The following is an 18,374-nucleotide window of genomic DNA, read 5'->3' as shown; positions in this document are numbered from 1 at the left end:
ACTTTATAACGCCCCCACGGCTGAAAGGACGAGCATGTTTGGTGTGACAGGGATTCGAACCAGCGACCGTTGAATTACGAGTCGAGTGCCGGGCCAATATTTAGTTATTACCCTTTCTCATTATTGTTTAGTGGTATTCAAGATTATTAATAACTATACTTACTGTTTTAAACCTCGTGCTATATTTTAACAAATATACACAAGCACGTGATAAATATTCTTTTTAACGACTTTAAAAGACACAAAATTAACAATGCCAGCTAACGTCTCACATTTATCAAAGTTTTTCGAAAGATACAAATAACACGACAACGATGGTAAGCATTTTTAACTATAGGTTAAAACTTTTTCAAACCAAATACTTATACGATTGCTTTCGGCTCCTAAGTTAAACCAATTAAAAACAGTTGAAGAGTTTTACCTTAAATATTTCTTCATCTCTTTGGTAAAGGATATATATAAATATTTATGATGGACTAATCAAATCCGCTATTGAGATTCTTTAGGAACCTGCAATTCCAGTAAGAAACATAAAAAATGTTATATCTCTATCAAAATAGATTAAAAACTTAGCATTTGTTAAAGCAGAAAAAATGCTTTTATTTATTCGGGTTAAAAGAAACGAATTGAGGATGGCTCAGTCGCTATTGTGTCACACTTTGATTCTGAGGTTTCGTAGTTTGCATCTCGTCTAGTTACAGCCGTTGGTTATGTAGGTGCATTATAAGAGTGACTGTCGAATCCAACTGTCTGATTAGTTTCAAAGACTTGACGGGAAATAGTGTTGGTTACTAGTGCAACTTGTAGAATATTTCTTCAAAATTAAGGATTGATAGGGCAAATAGCCCTCGAGTAGCTTTACATAAAGTTAAAAAAGTAGGAATATGAAATTAGTATTATAGAACAATTTGAGTACAGAGAATAAGTTTTTTGATAGAAACTGTCCCAACAAAAACATTTTTATTTGTTATGGTTATAAAAATCACCTGGAGTACAAGAAAATGTAGTGATAAAATTATTTCTCACTTAAATCAATAAAACTATTATCTTAGGTTCAAAATAACTTCAGAAATCAAAGCATTAAATATACTCGTTCATATAATAAAACCCATTAACTAATCATGCCCATTTGCCCTCATGAGTTAAGGTTTTCATTCCAATTAAAACACTCTCAACCATCTTAATATTTTTAAATATTAAAATTAAATCTTTATACTTTATTTTAGGGCCTGGCATGGCCAGGTGGGTTATGACGTGCGACTCATTATCTGAGGGTAGCGGGTTTGCAACCTCGTCGCGTCGAACATGCTCGCCCTTTCAGCCGTGGTAGCGTTATAATGTGACGGTCGATCCACCATTCTTTGGTAAAAGAGTAGCCCAAGAGTTGGCGGTGGGTGATGATGACTAGCTTCCTTCCCTCTAGTCTTACACTTCTAAATTGGGGACGGCTAGCGCAGATAGTACTTGAGTAGCTTTGCGCGAAGTTAAAAAAGTAAACAAACAAACTTTATTTTAGAATATATTTTATAAAGATTTAAGTTAAATAAAGAAAGCTGCTTTCAGTTCTTCTAACATTTTCATGAGAATACATGTAAAATTTGTAGTCTGTAAATACCTAAGAGAAAGCAATTAAAGATTAATTACAATGAATTTTCCACAAAACTAGATTTATATATTCCTCGAATTATAATATTATTTCATGCTATAAACAGGACATTAAAATTGGGTGTGTTTTGAAATAGTTTGTGTTAGTTATATTTCCATTTCACGTTTACTTACGTTTGTGATAACTCAAAAGGTTTGCTTGCGAGTTGTTAAAATAGAAATGTGTTGTCCTCATTTATTTCTCTTTCGGACTTAGAAACACAGGTGAGAGTTTAATCAGCGACTAGGAGCTGAAATGATAACAAATACATTTTTTTTTGTGCATTCAGAATACCAACTCAAAATTCTTTGCTATTTATTGTTGCTTTAAGTTAATCCTAATTAACTGAGTTATGTGAACCTAAAGATAGTGAAAAATACTTGATCTAAAGTAAACCTACTATATATAATAAGTTTATAAATATTTTTACTTCAAAGTCTTACGGCGAGCATCATTTCAGCAAACTACACGAAAACTGTCAAACTTGTTAAACATAAATTTTTCTATATATAGGCACGGCATGGCTAGATGGTTAAGGCACTCGACTCGTAATCTGAAAGTCGCTGCTTTGAATCCCTCTCCCACCAAATATGAGAATTTTCATCCGTGGGGGCTTTATGTGATAGTCAACCCAGCTATTTGTTTGATAGCCGTCGTGTAGCTTTGCTCGAAATAGAAAAAAACAAAAAACAAACCTGTTCTATATATGTAATGCATAGCTTACTAGCAGACTCTGATTACACTACGAAACAAAATTTTTACTTTTTCTTGTTCCTGGACAGAAAGTGTTATTTCCCAATTGCTTATGTGAATGTAAAAGATATATTTCTTTTCAAACTTTGCTTTTGTGACCTGGCTAATGAAATTGTCAAATTTACCCATTTTCCAGAACATTCCAGATTGATTCAGTGCTGAGTAGCTAATAGAGAATTTTCTCGAACTTACAAACACTTTCTAGAATGTTGTAGAACTTACAAGAATTTTCTAGAATGTTGTAGAACTTATGAGAATTTACAAGAACCTTTTAGAATTTTCTAGAACTTTCCATAGTAATATATATACAGGGGATCGCCACTCACCACTTCAGTTTAGTTCCAGCTGCCTAAGTGAACACAGAGGCTTATCTGATTTTATCAGAGATGGCATCAAGAAGCAAGCATTTTCGAGATGCATTCTGCTATGTATATGGCCAATTTATCAAGACAAGAGCGAAAAAGTACTCTGTGACAGCATCTCTTAAAATGTGTGAAGCCTACAAGGCATATTTCCTCATGCCTGTCAGAGATCAAGACAAACCCTGGGCACCTCATTTTACCTGCGAGCACTGCAAGAAAACTCTAGAAGGTAAGACGGACAATTTTTAAATAGTAAGATTTTATATTTTACAAGCTTTAGGCCTTTTAAAATTTAAATATTTTTTAATTTATTTTTTAAGTTTCCAGTAGTGCAGAAAAAATATTGCAAAATATTTTGCATGAACCTCTTACATATTAGTTGTGGATGAAATAAATTTGTTTTTTTCATAATAACAATTATATTTTGCTCTTTTGCAGGATGGTACAGAAAGGAAAAAAAGAGGGCCATAAAGTTCGATATTCCAAGAATTTGGCGTCAGCCCACTGACCACTCAAGCAATTGCTACTTCTGCATGGTAAATCCTTCCAAACGTCGTGCTAGCAGGATCGCATATACTATCATCTATCCGGACCTTCCCTCATCCATCGTCCCAGTGCCACACTGCCCTGGGCTCCCTTCACCCCCCACGCCAGAGAGAAAGCAGCTGTCCTCAGAAGATAGCAGCAAATCAGAAGAGAAGGTAGACGTTAAAGATTCAGATTACAATTTCAGATGTGCAGTTGGTGAGAGAAACCCATACTGCCCCAACCAAAGAGACCTCAATGACTTTATCAGAGACCTTGGTTTAACAAAGTCGAACGCCGAGCTTTTGACATCTAGGGACAAATAAAGAAGATCCTGGAGTGCATAGAATTCCCAAGAAGCTCAGTAGGAAAGAAAAAAAGCTTGGAGCAGCTTTGTCGCAGTGGTTCAGGGCTTCTTGGGCAATCACAAGACCGAAAATTATCAGGAACTGGTTGAGGCTCTGGTGAAGAACAACGGCAATGTGGGCTGCAGGATGTCCCTGAAAGTACATATCCTTGACACTCATCTTGATAAATTCAAGGAGAACATGGGAGCATACTCAGAGGAACAAGGAAAGCGCTTCCACTAAGATATGTTGGACTTTGAATGGCGCTATTTGAACGTATAATGAAAACATGATGGGAGACAATATTTGGGGGCTGATACGTGAAAGTGATTTATATTACAGTCACAAATTTTGAAAAACTACTCACTTCCAAACAATTTTGTTCATTTTTGTATAACCTTAGTATAAATACACGTAAATCTTGATTCATATGTCGTTTTATTCAGACCTTATGTAAATTTGTTTGTTTGTTTTTGAATTTTGCACAAAGCTACTCGAGGGCTATCTGTGCTAGCCGTCCCTAATTTAGCAGTGTAAGACTAGAGGGAAGGCAGCTAGTCATCAACACCCCCCGTCAACTCTTGGGCTACTCTTTTACCAATGAATAGTGGGATTGACCGTCACATAATAACGTCTCCACGGCTGAAAGGGCGAGCACGTTTGGTGCGACCGAGATTCGAACCCGCGACCCTCATCTTACGAGTCGAACGCTTTAACCCACTTGGCCATGCTGGGCCTCCTTATGTAAATGAAAATGTGCAAATTTGCCTCTTTTTACATAGAAAATTGGTTCATTTCTAAATTTCATTATCCAGGTCACAAAAGCAAAGTTTGAAGGAAATAATGGTTATTTTCTATACTTTTATAACATTAATAATTAAGAAATAACACATACTATCGAGTATGTTACATAGTGTCATATCTTATTTTCAAGCCTACTCCCTTCAAATATGGTCAACTGATAAAAATGGTAGTGTGTGTGGACAAATATGACCTACAACAGCTTGTGAGTTTAAGGATGTATCTCAAGACGGCTGGTATGAGCATTAATATTTTTACCAAAATAAAGCAGAGAGCAACGTTTCGACTTTCCTATGTCATCTTCAGGTTAATCTGAATTATGAGTTTAAGTATATCAAACTTAAGTAATCTGAAAGTTAATGTTTTAGTTCGAGAACCATCTATTGAATAACAGAAGTATTTTAATGTATTGCGTTCATTTGCAATCAATTAATTTTATGCGTAAATTTACTTCCTCAATGAAGTTAGTTCTAATTGTTAGTAGTAACGATAGATGCGGATCTTTTATCTTGATCGATGTTTTTACTTTCAAAACTAGTTATTGTTAAGAGCCTTCTTGTTTACTAATATCCAAAAAAATCCCTTGAGTTAGAATACAATTTTATGTTATAAATAGGATATTTTTAATTATGTGTTAATGCTTACGTTTGACAGTTATTATCGACTTTTCATGAAGGCGTCAGTCACTTTTATGCTAACTTTTGTAGGCAGAGGTAGGCAGAGAGACTTATTTGTCTCGAAGACAACAGAAATACTTTTTAGAAGTTTGAAATCGCAAAGCTGATGAAGGCAGCGAGATATATAAAACAACAGAATTGGGAAGGACGGCATGATTAACTGAGACGCTCTCTGAACTTAAAGTCATTAAGTGTGAACTCACTAAGCCTTATTCAATCTTTGAACTCTCAAATTTTTAACCGTGAATACCTAAGTAAGTTACAGAGTTTCATTAATTTTTCGCAGCTATAAAATTATTTATTGTAAAGATATTTTTGGTTTTGAATTATTTTGGTATTCTGAACTTTTAATTTATTAAACGTAAAAATACGACTTAATTCATGAGTTGTATTCAACTAATAGTTTTATAGGAGTACTTTTACTGTTGGTCATTCAGAATGTTTTGAAGAGTAAGTTTTAATAAAATATAACTAAGCATCCAATATAGAAAAAGGAAAAATATTATCAACAACAGTCAGCGAGGAATAAATAAACGTTACCGAGTCTTGCATTCAATAGAAGATTTGCTAAATTTATTATTGACCATTTTACTTTAATAGGGTTAGATAACATTGAAATAAAAAGACGTAATATGGTTCCAAACAAATTACCTGGATATTCTTTTTATCAAAATAGGATTTTTCATGATAGGATTTCTGCTACGATTTGAGAGACAACCGTCCTATTAAAGTACTCAGAGGATATTAAATGAATAACAGCAAAGTTGTATACAATTTCGAAGAAGCAAGACATTGCTTTGGATTTTGAGTTTCTCCTACACGAATTATGCTAAAAGTATACGTTACAAATCCTCTTGTCTCTAGAGAACTTCGGAGAAAAAAGACATTGTATTGGAAGACGATGAACTTGATGAACAAAAAGATTACCAAGGCGGAAAAATCTCCTTGCATGAATACAAAATGATATAAAGGACAACCCTTAATGTGTGTGAACAAGCTTAAACCTGATTTAAGAAGATTGGATGTTACTTTTTCAATCGAAAATTCAATGTTACCTTCTTCTATAAGCTAATTCAATTTTTATTCTTTCAATATGTGAATGCATTAGTTTGGAGATGGTAAATACTGGCGATAAACAAATAAGGAAGATAAATAATTGCTTTTATTAATTAAGTAACTTAATGCAATTTAAGTATTTGAATGTAAGCTTAAATTTTAATTACGTATCTGCCCTTTTTTGTTACTTTGTATGCAAATAATTTGTCTTTATGGCATTCTCACAATGTTGATAAATTTGGTGAGAATAGTTTTTTTTTTTTTCACATATTCTGACACGTGGTGATCCAGACTTATTTTTAATCTAGATAAAAAATGTACGTATTAAAATGTATACAGGAATAAGTATTTTTCCAGAAATACAGGTTTTATTTGGATTTGAAATGATTCAAAGTTTATGCAAGATAATTGCGTCTTTTGGTCTTTTGGTATGTTTTGTCTGCTGGTAATCATAAAATTACACAATTGTCTAGTTGTGCTCTGCCAGCTTCTGGACCTAAAGCCTGACTTTTAACTTTGTAAGCCTATAGAGAAATCAGCAGAACGGCTTGAAATTTACAAGTAATGAAAAATTTTGTGCACACAATGAAAACAGAGCATTTTATTCACTGAACTTCTACAAAAGAATGCATAGTACAAACTGAAAGATGGTTATTATGTAGACCGACGAAAATAAATATACATTTTCAAAATGACCAAAGTTAGCGAAGCATGAAAAATTAATAGATCCAGGATTTGTGATAAAAATAATGTAAACTTCAGTTTTTTACGTTCCTCTTATTTTGTCCATTTCAGACTTAGAAGCAGAGTTGTGTAAAAACAGCATTTAAGGTCCATTCTTTTGTGTCCCACAAGTCACTACCAAAGAGGCCTTCCATTTAATATCAACTCTCATTAGTTGGGATGGGCTATGAGAGATAAAATTTCCTGAAATATTATATATATCTTATCTCTCATAATGCATCTAACTAACAAGTTTTATATATAATATAATACTTTAAAAACATTAAAAAGTCATACATTTGAAAGCTGTAATAGGTGTATCGGTTTTTAATGTTTTGCTAGCTTTCGGTGCTTATGCCCGCCAGTTTAACTGCTTGAATTGGAATGAAATGAAAAAAAAAGAAAAGAAAAATATTTTCTGAAATGGAAGAGGGAATGAGCTGGGATATTTTTGAGAAACGTGCTCAAGCGTAGAAATTTCTTAGCACTAGTGTTTAAACTATTTTCTTTTTTAGGCGAATTAAACTTTTCTTAGAATTCAGTTCAAAATATTTTCCTGTTAAATTATTTATTGGTTCTGTAATAGGCAGTTTTCATTGTTATCTGTTTTTGTTGTGTAAAAGCTTGGATTATACCCGAACTGTTAACAACCCATCACGCTGTAGTTCATAAGAAGTTTGTTTCAGCTATAATCACTTACCAGCTAAAGACCCAATTTTTAATTTCATTTCATGCTAGATGATATTACTGGATATTGTTTTTCCCTTTCATATTAGAATGGTCACATCATTGAATCCATTCCAGCTTTTGATGTTGTTGTGGTCTTGAGAAAATTGAGTTCACCTTCAACAGTCTACACATTTTTTCCACAGTTCCAGTTTTCTAGTTCAGCGAATCACTAGAAATAGATAGGTGAGACTAGACATTGAAAAAAAAATCCTTGAATAACCATGATACTGACTAGCCTTTTTACAGGACCTACTTTAATAATTCTCTTCAGGATACATGAAATTATCCACTCTTTTGTTGAAAACTTTCAATTGTCATTACTCCAGCCAGCTCCTGGCATAGCCCAACTATTTACTGTAGTCCACATTTATATGTTTCGTGAATATTCCCGTTCTAGAGATCCAGTTATTTTCCAACATCACATACATATTCAAACAAACATCCCATCATTACTTTTGTAGGTAAGAGACTCAGTCAGTGAAAAGACTAATCAAGCAGAGGATTCTACAGTTCCTCACAATACATGTGCCGATTATAGTACTGACTAACCTATTACTGTTTATCAGTTTCCCTAATCTTCGCTGATAACCCTGCTCCAACAATATCAACTGAAGAAGCTAATTACTTTGTAACTATTCCCAAGATAATTTTCAAGTTTTTTAATAACAACACTTTGGCTTTGATAATTCAGACATATTTCAAGATTATCTAATATCTTCCTACCTTAATTTTTCATATTTAATCACACCGTGGAGAACAAATACATGAATATACTTCAATAACTGTGACAGAATAAGCGTAATTTTGCACCAGGTCTAGATAGAATTACCTATACACATCTCTGTCATGCTCTAAGAAAGCTCTTTCTGCTTCTCTTACCGTTACTTACAATTATTTTTCTCACTGGATTTCATCCGTAATCCTAGAAGCCATTGGTAATCCTACTTTTCCTGAAGCCCACTGTATACAGTAAAACATTTGAACAAATATATGTTAAACACTTATTTCTTACGACATATAGCCTATTGTCAAATACACTTGTTGGGTTTTGTCCCCTTACTTCTATGCAGGATCAATTTCTCTGCCTCTCAGATACCATTAACAATCATTTTGATACAAACCACTCATTGTTTATGACAATCTTCAATTTAAAAAGGGTTTACGATTTAATCTAGCATAGAGGTTCGATCTTGAAACTGCGTCTTATATCTATCTTTCTTATGTTTCTATTATCAATTAATACCTTATAGAACCTCAAGCAGTCATTTATATCGAAGATATATGTATTCTCAAGGTTCTTTATGCCACATGAAGGTGTTTCACAAGATTGAGGTTTTTCACCTCTTTTATGTATCGTGTGTACTTCAGATATGCAAAATCCTTCACGTCCTACTCAGATTTATTATATGCACTGGCGATACTGCCATAGTAGCTATCTATTCGACCATGTTCATTTTAAATAAGGTTTTTCAAATGAATGGTGGAAAAACTGTTTGCTTCTATACATAAAAGCAAAGCTGTTTCGTTTAGTCCAATTAAAAGGAAATATTAATCTGGTGGGAATCTTAATTTACTGAACATTCAAATACATCATATTCCTGTACATAATTTAATATTTGGAATTGCCTTTAATAAACATCTGACATTTGAGGCTCACCTTACAACAATCAACTTCAAGGACATTCAACGACTTTACTTTTTTGCAATGTCGGGCTGTAGGTACTTGGGTCTTCAATCCATATCTTCTCTATTTTTAAGATTATTTTATTTGTCCTTGCATCACCAATAGTAATATCTCATGGATATCTACCTCTTTGTCGTTTTTATAAAAGACTTGTGGTTCTAAAACAAAAGAACATGTCTCCATCTGGCTTTCAAAATAAAGCTGCCTAGTCCAACTCAAACTTACATGTTTACGTTACATTTCCAAACATTCTTCATCATCTTCAGAAGTTTCTATCTTACATATAAAACGTTTCTTCTAGACTCACATTATCTTCCTCGCTGACTTGCAAAAGGTTTTAGCTCACCTTTCTTGAAACTGCTTTCTTCAGCAAATACATATGACATGTCTCTTCCAGACAGTGATCTTCTACTTATTGTTTTCCGAATTAAATATATTAATACATAAATATTTTCTCTAATACATCATTTACCCTCGCAATTGATTAAATAAATTGTAGGAAACTTAACGACTATCAGCTTACATCATTGAGCTTCAAATTCGGAATTATTTTCAGTACTATTTTATATACAGCTATCATACTCAGAAGGTTTACATCATGGCGAATCGCGGGTGCAATACTCTACTGGCTTGACAGCCCTGTGAGCTGGAGTTAACTACTAAAGAAAGAGGATCATTTTTCTTTTAATGTTCAGTTCAACTGACGAGTTCTAGTACTGTTGAAAGGCATCTTCGGTAGTTAATTGTGAGAGACAAAAAGTAGGTCTAAAATGCTACTTTTACTCATGCCATCTCCAAGTTTGAATTCGAAAATAGCAAGTTAAGAGGAATGGGTAGAAAATTATGCAATTTCTGTGATTTTTGTTATATATATGAGACTTATTATTTCAAATAGCATCTTTATGTATTTAAAACGATTATTCCACAAGTATACAATTCTTCGTACATTTACAAGAATTTATTTCTAAATAAAGAGAGCAGCAGGCCACTTACGTTAATATAACTCTTATAGTAAAGAATAGTAAAGGGTCCGTGGATTTTGGCTTTTAACACAACGTTTAAGACTAGACGTTCCTTATGGTTTCAGTTAATTTGACTAACAATTTTGTTATAATAAAAAACATTTTAAGTTAATGGTGCAACTGAAGGTTGCAAATTAAAACCGTTGGTTAGATCTGTAATAGAGGATAAGTCCAACTACATTACATTTATATTATAATCATAACCTCAACTTTGTAGATGAGGGATTTTCTCCAGATTCGTTTCAATGGCTTGTTAAAGTTCTTATGGACTATAACATAGTCATTAGGTGCTTCAATAAACTTCTAAATATTCAAACAAATATTATATATCAAAGACGTTTACTATAGATATTCAAATGTAAGTCTAAAGAGGAGGAAATCCTGATTATTAAATGCTAATGAAAATAACTTTTTTCCGAATTATGTAATTCAAGTTCATTTGTTATATTCTTTTGAACATATCAGAAGAGCAACTGCATTATATCTGACTTTCATGCTTATAACTGTCGGGTTTTGAAACCCTCTGTAAGTAGAACACTAATAACCAATTTTGTAGCTTTGGGCTTAACAACAAAGAAACCATCTCTTATGAGTTAATTTTGAATAGTTAACTATATATCTAAAAATTATCAAATATATATGTAAATCAACATTGTTTATGTTTCAGTGTATTTTGTGTAACATTTCTTCCACCCACTTAGAAAGTGATAGTTTGGAGCACTTAACAACCAGTAAATTATATATATTCAATGACATTTCAATCAGACTAGCATGTGATTTCATAAACTGCATTTGTTTTACTATCACCATTTTCAGACTATTTTAATACAGTATCTACTACACAAAGACGAAAAACTGTCGGAATGTCACGTCGATATCTCTGCCGTTGTAATACTGAGCGACAAGCAACTTGTGCGAAAAGACTTGTCACTTTGTGCATATAATTAGATTCAAAGATAAGTTTGTGGAAATTTTGATGGGTAATAAAATCGAATCGGGTATATGTACGCCCTAAGCTTAGTTTTGTTGACGTACAAAAGTCATAATCAGTGGCTGAAATTCCCTGTTAGATTTGTTTGGTTATCAGACACACATTCACGAAATCTCAAAACTTCGACCAATAAGAAACCTCTGATACAACTCTACAATAATTCAAATGTTTTGCCCGCAGCACATTTCAATTTTGAAAATGCCCAAATTAAAGCATGCTTTTTCAGCTCAGCAGGCTAAGGAAACCGAGAAGACTGTCCAAAGAGAAGACCCTAACATTCATAATAAAATTCACTACTTTTAACATCACAATTAATAATTTGTAGGTCATACAGTTAACAAAATAGGAATATTTCTTTGAGAATCAATCTTTTCACCTGTTTTAATCTATAAAATATATGTAAAAATATATAAAATATATGTAAAATATATAAAAAATGTGTAAAAATGATTGATAAATTGAACGTAACTTCAAAATATACAGAAGTCAAAGTGCTAACCAAGAAATACTTAAAGTAGGTGACCAATATGTATTGTCGAGAAATACTAAAAACAACATATAGTTATTCTACAGACATGTATTATTAATATACTGTAGTAAACTCTTGAAAACACACTCGTATAACATTTATTTACACATAATTTTGAAAAGAAAAGTCAATCATTATTTTCCGTCATATGACAGAAATTCAACTTGTTTGTTAATAAATGTATAAGAAATTAATAACACATTAATAAATAGTTCATCAATCATCGTAAACGTATAAAATAATGTAACTCAAAGAAGATTAAAGTATCGTAAAATTATATGAAATATGTAATTAATATATTATTTAGATATTTAATGTAATAGTTATGGATCATTCAATGTATAAATATATTTGCAAAAGTGGTATATATCTCATATCTTATGATAGATAAAAATAAAAATATACACAAACCAATAGCTCTCAGTGGCACAGCAGAATATCTCCAGACTTACAATACCAGAAACTGTTGTGGGCAGAGCACAACTAAATCACCTACCGCATAGCTTTATACGTAACTATCAGGCCATCCCATAAGCAATGTCCGAAAATTTGATACAGAAAGTACATCATCATTTCTGTCTTTGTAGAAGGCTTCAATGACTAAAATATGTAGTAGGACGTGTATAAAAATGTTCAGAAAGATAAATGAAACTATCCCAACTCCACTCTTTCAGATCATTAATAAAATTAACCCTTATGAAGATGGATGTCTCTGAGGAGCACATTAGACATATAATGCTTTATGAGTTTAAATATTGCAACAGAAAACTACACGAAACATTTAAGGTGTTTATGGTGCAAAGTCTTTCAATGAACTAAAATGTCGAAGGTGGTTTCAGAAGTTTAGATCAGGTGACTACAGCTTAGGTGATGCGCCACGTCCAGGTCGTCCTGTTGAGTTTAATGATGACATGCTGTTAGCTGCACTAGATGAAGATTGTGCTGTAACAGTTGAGGAACTAGCACAGAAGCTTAATTTAACATATTCAACAACTCACCGCCATCTGAAACAGCTTGGAAAGGTGTCAAAAGTTGGAAAATGGGTCCCCCATTATTTGACAGAAGTCAAACTTAGACCAAGAGTGGACATTTTTACTTCTCTGCACTCACATATTCTGGATTAGTGACTGGAGATGAAAAATGGATACCTTTATGGGTAAAAATGGATAATGTTAAGAGCTCCAGACAATGGCTCAGTGCAGGTAAACTGGCTAAAACACAGCACAAAATCGACCTCCATCCTATGAAATTATCGTTAAGCGTTTGGTGGGATATTGTTGGTGTGGTCCATTTTGCGTTGCTGCCACTCAGACTTCTATTGTCAACCGATAGAGCGCTTGAATTTTGCACTGAAAAAAAAAGGCCTGCTTTGATCAATCTAAGAGATGTTGTTGTGTTACATCAGGATAATGCACGGCCCCATAAGCAAGGACCACATCTGTAAAGATTGAAAAGCTCAACTGGGAGAAACTTCGACATCCTTGTTATTTTTCACACCTTGTCCCATCTGATTATCATATATTCCGATGTTTGCAGAACTATCTTGGTGGAAAAGAGCTTGGAACACATGAAGATGTCAAAACTACCCTCTCTAAATTATTTTCCTTAGAACCCCAAGAATTTTATAAAAGTGGAACTCAGAAGCTTGCGAATAATTAGCAGGAAGTAATTAAAAACAATAGAACATACGTTATTGATTAAGTAACATTAAAGATATTTGTAATCCTTTCTCTTCTTCTGAACCTAAAATTAAACATTACTTAAGTGAGGACGTGATACAAACGATCTGTCGGAGTTTTCTCTACCTTCACAATATTTTGATAGAGGATCTCCTTGCAATCACTATCTTAATACACAAAATAAGGTGTACACCTGATGTTCCATCAAAATATTTCAATCTTAGTACAACAAGAATTCTCCACTTTCATGTCTTCAGGTACTTCAAAACTCCACAGAATTTGAAACTGATCACTGAAAATTTGGAAATCTAGTGTTGATGGATTTACATCCATTTAGAGAGTTAGTCATGATGTAAGGTTTGTAAATCCGAGCGTTCAAGGTTTGCTACTCGCTACCACAAAACGTGCTCTCGGCTATTTAAGGCCTTGAGTGCTCTGTAAAAATGTCAGACAAACCTTACTATTTGGAAAGTACTTGAGCAGCCTTCTCTTTAGTCTGTCAGTTCTAAATTAGAGTAGATTATGTGTGTATAGCGTTTTTTTTTGTAATTTTGCCCGAACCTTCTGAAATAAATAAATGTTTTGTGTATTTCATCTCTTCCAGGAAGAGTACATTATACAATTCTCATTATATTTTCCCTTAATGAATTCTCTTATTGGATGAGGTACTTTCATTTTGATGGTATTATAAACACAACTTTTGCAACTGTTCACAATCAAAGCAAACGATTTTTTTTTTTCAGATTTAAATAAAAATTTCAATGTTACGGTAAGAATTACATGTTTTGTTATCAAAATAAGTTGAATGGGCTTACGCGTAGCTATCCATGCGAAATTAAGCTTTGTGATTATTTTTTCATATTTCCAGCAGCCACAGATCACCTTTTTTAGATTATCGTATAGACGCATTGAAATCATTCAAACTATATGCAGTACTAAACTACTTATTTAAAGTTTCTTTATATTTATCATCCACTTTCTATTACTCCTAGCTTTCATTGTCAAGCCAGAGTTTGGTTTCTCATTCTTGTTTTATTAGTGGTTCAGCCACTTTTTAGAGAATCTTATAAATATCAAACTTCAAACAGTTTACTCAAAAATAGTGGAACCCTTCGAAGTAAAATTCATGGTAATAACTATTCAAACCCAATGCAGCATAATAAATCTATACTGATTATGAACGAAATTCTCCTTATTAGAACATTTACCATTTTGAATATAAAATAGGTAACGAAATTATATTGCTGCTTAAGTTGAAGTTAGCGCAATTTCATTATAGGAAGAAAAACATAACTGAATTATCCCTCCATTAAGTTAATGAGTTGAGATGATAAATACTTAACACATTAAAAAGTAGTGTGGAGCACATAGCACAAAACAGGAAAGAAAAGCTAAAAAGAAAATAAGGTTAAACCTGTTTTGTCTGCACTGGTCTTGTAGCCCCATGTTGAACTTTATTATTCTGCATGAAACATAACAAGTAATATTGTCACATCAAAATTAATAAGAACTTCCTGTAACATAACATCCCAGTCCGGTAATAACTCACTCATATAACTCGCCAGATATGAAATTTTTTTTCTATGTATTACAAAATTATCAGATGTATCTCGATCACACAGAATATACAAAAATTTAAAGATAACTTTTATTTTTTATTCACAATGTCATGCTCAGCTACTTTTTCTTCAGAAAAAGTGTTGAAGGTGTCTATGTGAACATGGTGCCTTTGTTCATTGCCTGTGCCTTTGTTCATTGCCTGTGCCTTTATTAATCAATGTATTGGAATACTTCTGTATATGATCTGACACTTTTTATCTGAACAATTATTACAAGCATTACTAGATATTTATCATTTAACTATCTTTAAACTCGTGTATGAACCACATTATGTATTCAACGAACATTAGTGACCAAGTGTTTTGAAACGATGCATTTGCTTTAGCTACATTTCACGATCAATTTTTCACCACAATAAATTTGAAGGAGTGATTGTATGATGTCGAAACCACTAAAAAAATATGTTATTGCAAAATCAAAAACGTTTACCATATAACGTTCTAATATAATTTCAAACTCTATCAGCAATTTGAACGTTTACATACGTTCGTTTATAACGTAACCAAGCTAAATGAAGAGAAAATTATTTTTCCTTGGTCGTTTGTCTAACCTTTCGTGAAAGTATACTCTTGTCGTTCATCCTTATGATTATAGAACTAAAGTAAAATGTGCTTAAAGCGAAATAAAATTTGTAGTTGAAAACCGTCCACAAAGATGCTTAATTATTAATTTCATCGCATTTTAAAATGAGAAGTTTGTCCATTAAATATTTATTTGTGATAGTTTCCATTGAACTGTGAAATATCAAAACAAAAGAAAGATATATGAAAATTAAAACTGAGATCTAGTGGATAGATATTGGACAATTAAAAATGTATGTGTATTACTACTGTATATATATATATATATAATGCTATACGTTTCTCACATCACTTTTTTCAAGAATTATAAAAGAGAAACAATGTGACATCTATAAATTGCCGGTTGAAACACAAAAAACTGAAAATTTAGTGCCATCAAATTCTAAGTTAAACAATTTATTCATTACGATTTCAAAAAGTGTTCATTACAATTTTATCAGATCAATATTGTTCTTGGTTATTGAATCAAACATGTTAACAAGGAATTAAACTTTTATAAAGTTTCAACTTAAAAATGTAGGAAAAACAGTAAACAAAAGGAGAATAGTGCTATTAGTTATAATTACATCATCTAGATAACGTAATGAAGGTTATCAGTGTAATAACCTTCGTTCAAGGTATCTTTGACGTTCTGAATGTTTGATAAGTTTTTTTAATTAGGTCTTTGATTTCAAAATATTGATTTAACAAAGGAAACACTTAAGCGTATCTTATATCGAAGCTGTCTCATTCTTGCGCATTTCAATAATTTAAGAGCGCAGCTCTGTAGCATTTTAAAGTTTGTAACTAATTAAATCTTCTTGCTGATAAGTATTTTATAATGAATTAAGAGAATTTTCTGACTGTTTTATAAATATTGTTTATCATTAGCGTATTACGTTGATTGTACTGAAATGTAGCGAGTACATTCATTCTGTAAGAGTTTAATCTATACTGCTATTTTCAATATCAAATATATTAGCATAAATGTATATTGAAAACATATCCCTTTTTACGATAATAATATTTCGTATTCTTTGTATGATTTAAAGTTTACTTCCTGTATATTCGATTATGCTCAGTCTAGTGCATTAACGATTGACACTAAAACAAGATTCTTTGGAAGACGAATAACTTCGCCTTAGATCACACATCCTGACAAAGGTTTACAGACTCTTCACTGTACACGTACGTCGACTTCCAAGACCACGTTAAAGCATACCAAACACATCAAAGTGAAATGAACTGAAGCATAGGATATGACATTGCTGTGGTCAAAAGGAATTGCTGTGATTTCAGTTTCTTGATCTTTATTTTTCATAGAACGTTACTAGAAGGTACGTCCAGATTCAATGCAATGGGTTTTGGTTGAAATATTTTATATCGTAATCACAAAGTTCATTTTATGAAGTTATGCATAACTCTTGATTGGTTAAAGTTATTGTTTTCGGAATTCATTGTTGTCCTCAACGATCTACTCTGCAGTATGTTCTGCTTCAATGGCTTTCCTTTTCGAGAGTTTTGTCATAAGGTTTTGTTGTCTAATGGTGAGGAATTCACTTTAAAATAAGTATACACATGCTAAACATGCCACCCATAGTGTCGGTGCTCGCATCAGCGGCGCCATGACATTTGTGCTAATCAAGTCCTGTTATCTCTCTTGACGGCATAAAATAAACTTTTTTCAGGTGTATTTAAAATAAAATATGTCTACAATTGCTATCTTATCCACAAAATAAAACAGGTTTGGAAGGATAATTATATGATGAATATTCTGAGACGAAAAATTTCTAACATGCTTTACAAACACGCAAACTTCAAGATGGTAGCTCACTTTTTGTTTTGTGTGGTTAAAGAAGATACTGTTTAATTCATATTTTTATAACATAATGAAATATATTGAAAGTGAATTTAAAGTATGGAAAACTTGCATTATTTCTTTATTACTTATAAATATGTTTATAAAACATTTCTTTCAGCACTGGTACTCAGCTAGAAATTACTTTTCAAAATTGTAAGAAAAGAGTTTAACCTGTTACACATATGCTTGAATAACTCATGGTTTTCATATTAATAATTCAGTAAAATGTACAATAAAACTCGTAACTGAATTTGAGATTAACACATGTAATAATAACATCCAATGATCTGCAGGTAATGTTTAAAATTATGTTTTAGCAGAACAAAATTTATCATGTATCTTACAATCGAGGTTTCTAATATATATGTAAAAATGGCTCGTTTGGGTTGAGAATTTTTTTTTATGTATAGAAGCAAACAACGTTTCGACCTTCTTCGGTCATTGTCAGGCTCACAAAGAAAGAAAGTAGGTAACTGACCGATAGCTGACCACATGGCGTAAATTTCCAAAATTAAGGAAAAAAGGATTTACAGCTAGACAAGGAATGTAGCATCACTGACAAGTTTACACAGAATACCAAAGCTGAGGGCAAGCAGCTTACCAGCTGCCTGGTCACAGACCCTGATGAACTTCACTATGCACAAGTGACACCCTCGTATATATGTGAAAAAGACTGAACTTCACAAGCTTGATAATATAGCAGCTAACCAAGGATACCTGAAATGTGGGCATTGCATTGATGAGTTCTGTATCACATGGTACTGAGGTAGTAAAGTGTTTTAGCCAGTTGCTCTAACCAAGTAGCATCAC

This window comes from Tachypleus tridentatus, chromosome 6, assembly GCF_004210375.1.
Source record: "Tachypleus tridentatus isolate NWPU-2018 chromosome 6, ASM421037v1, whole genome shotgun sequence".
Taxonomy (NCBI): Eukaryota; Metazoa; Arthropoda; class Merostomata; order Xiphosura; family Limulidae; genus Tachypleus; species Tachypleus tridentatus.
The sequence above is the reverse complement of the archived record's forward strand: the minus strand, read 5'-3'. Positions refer to the sequence as shown.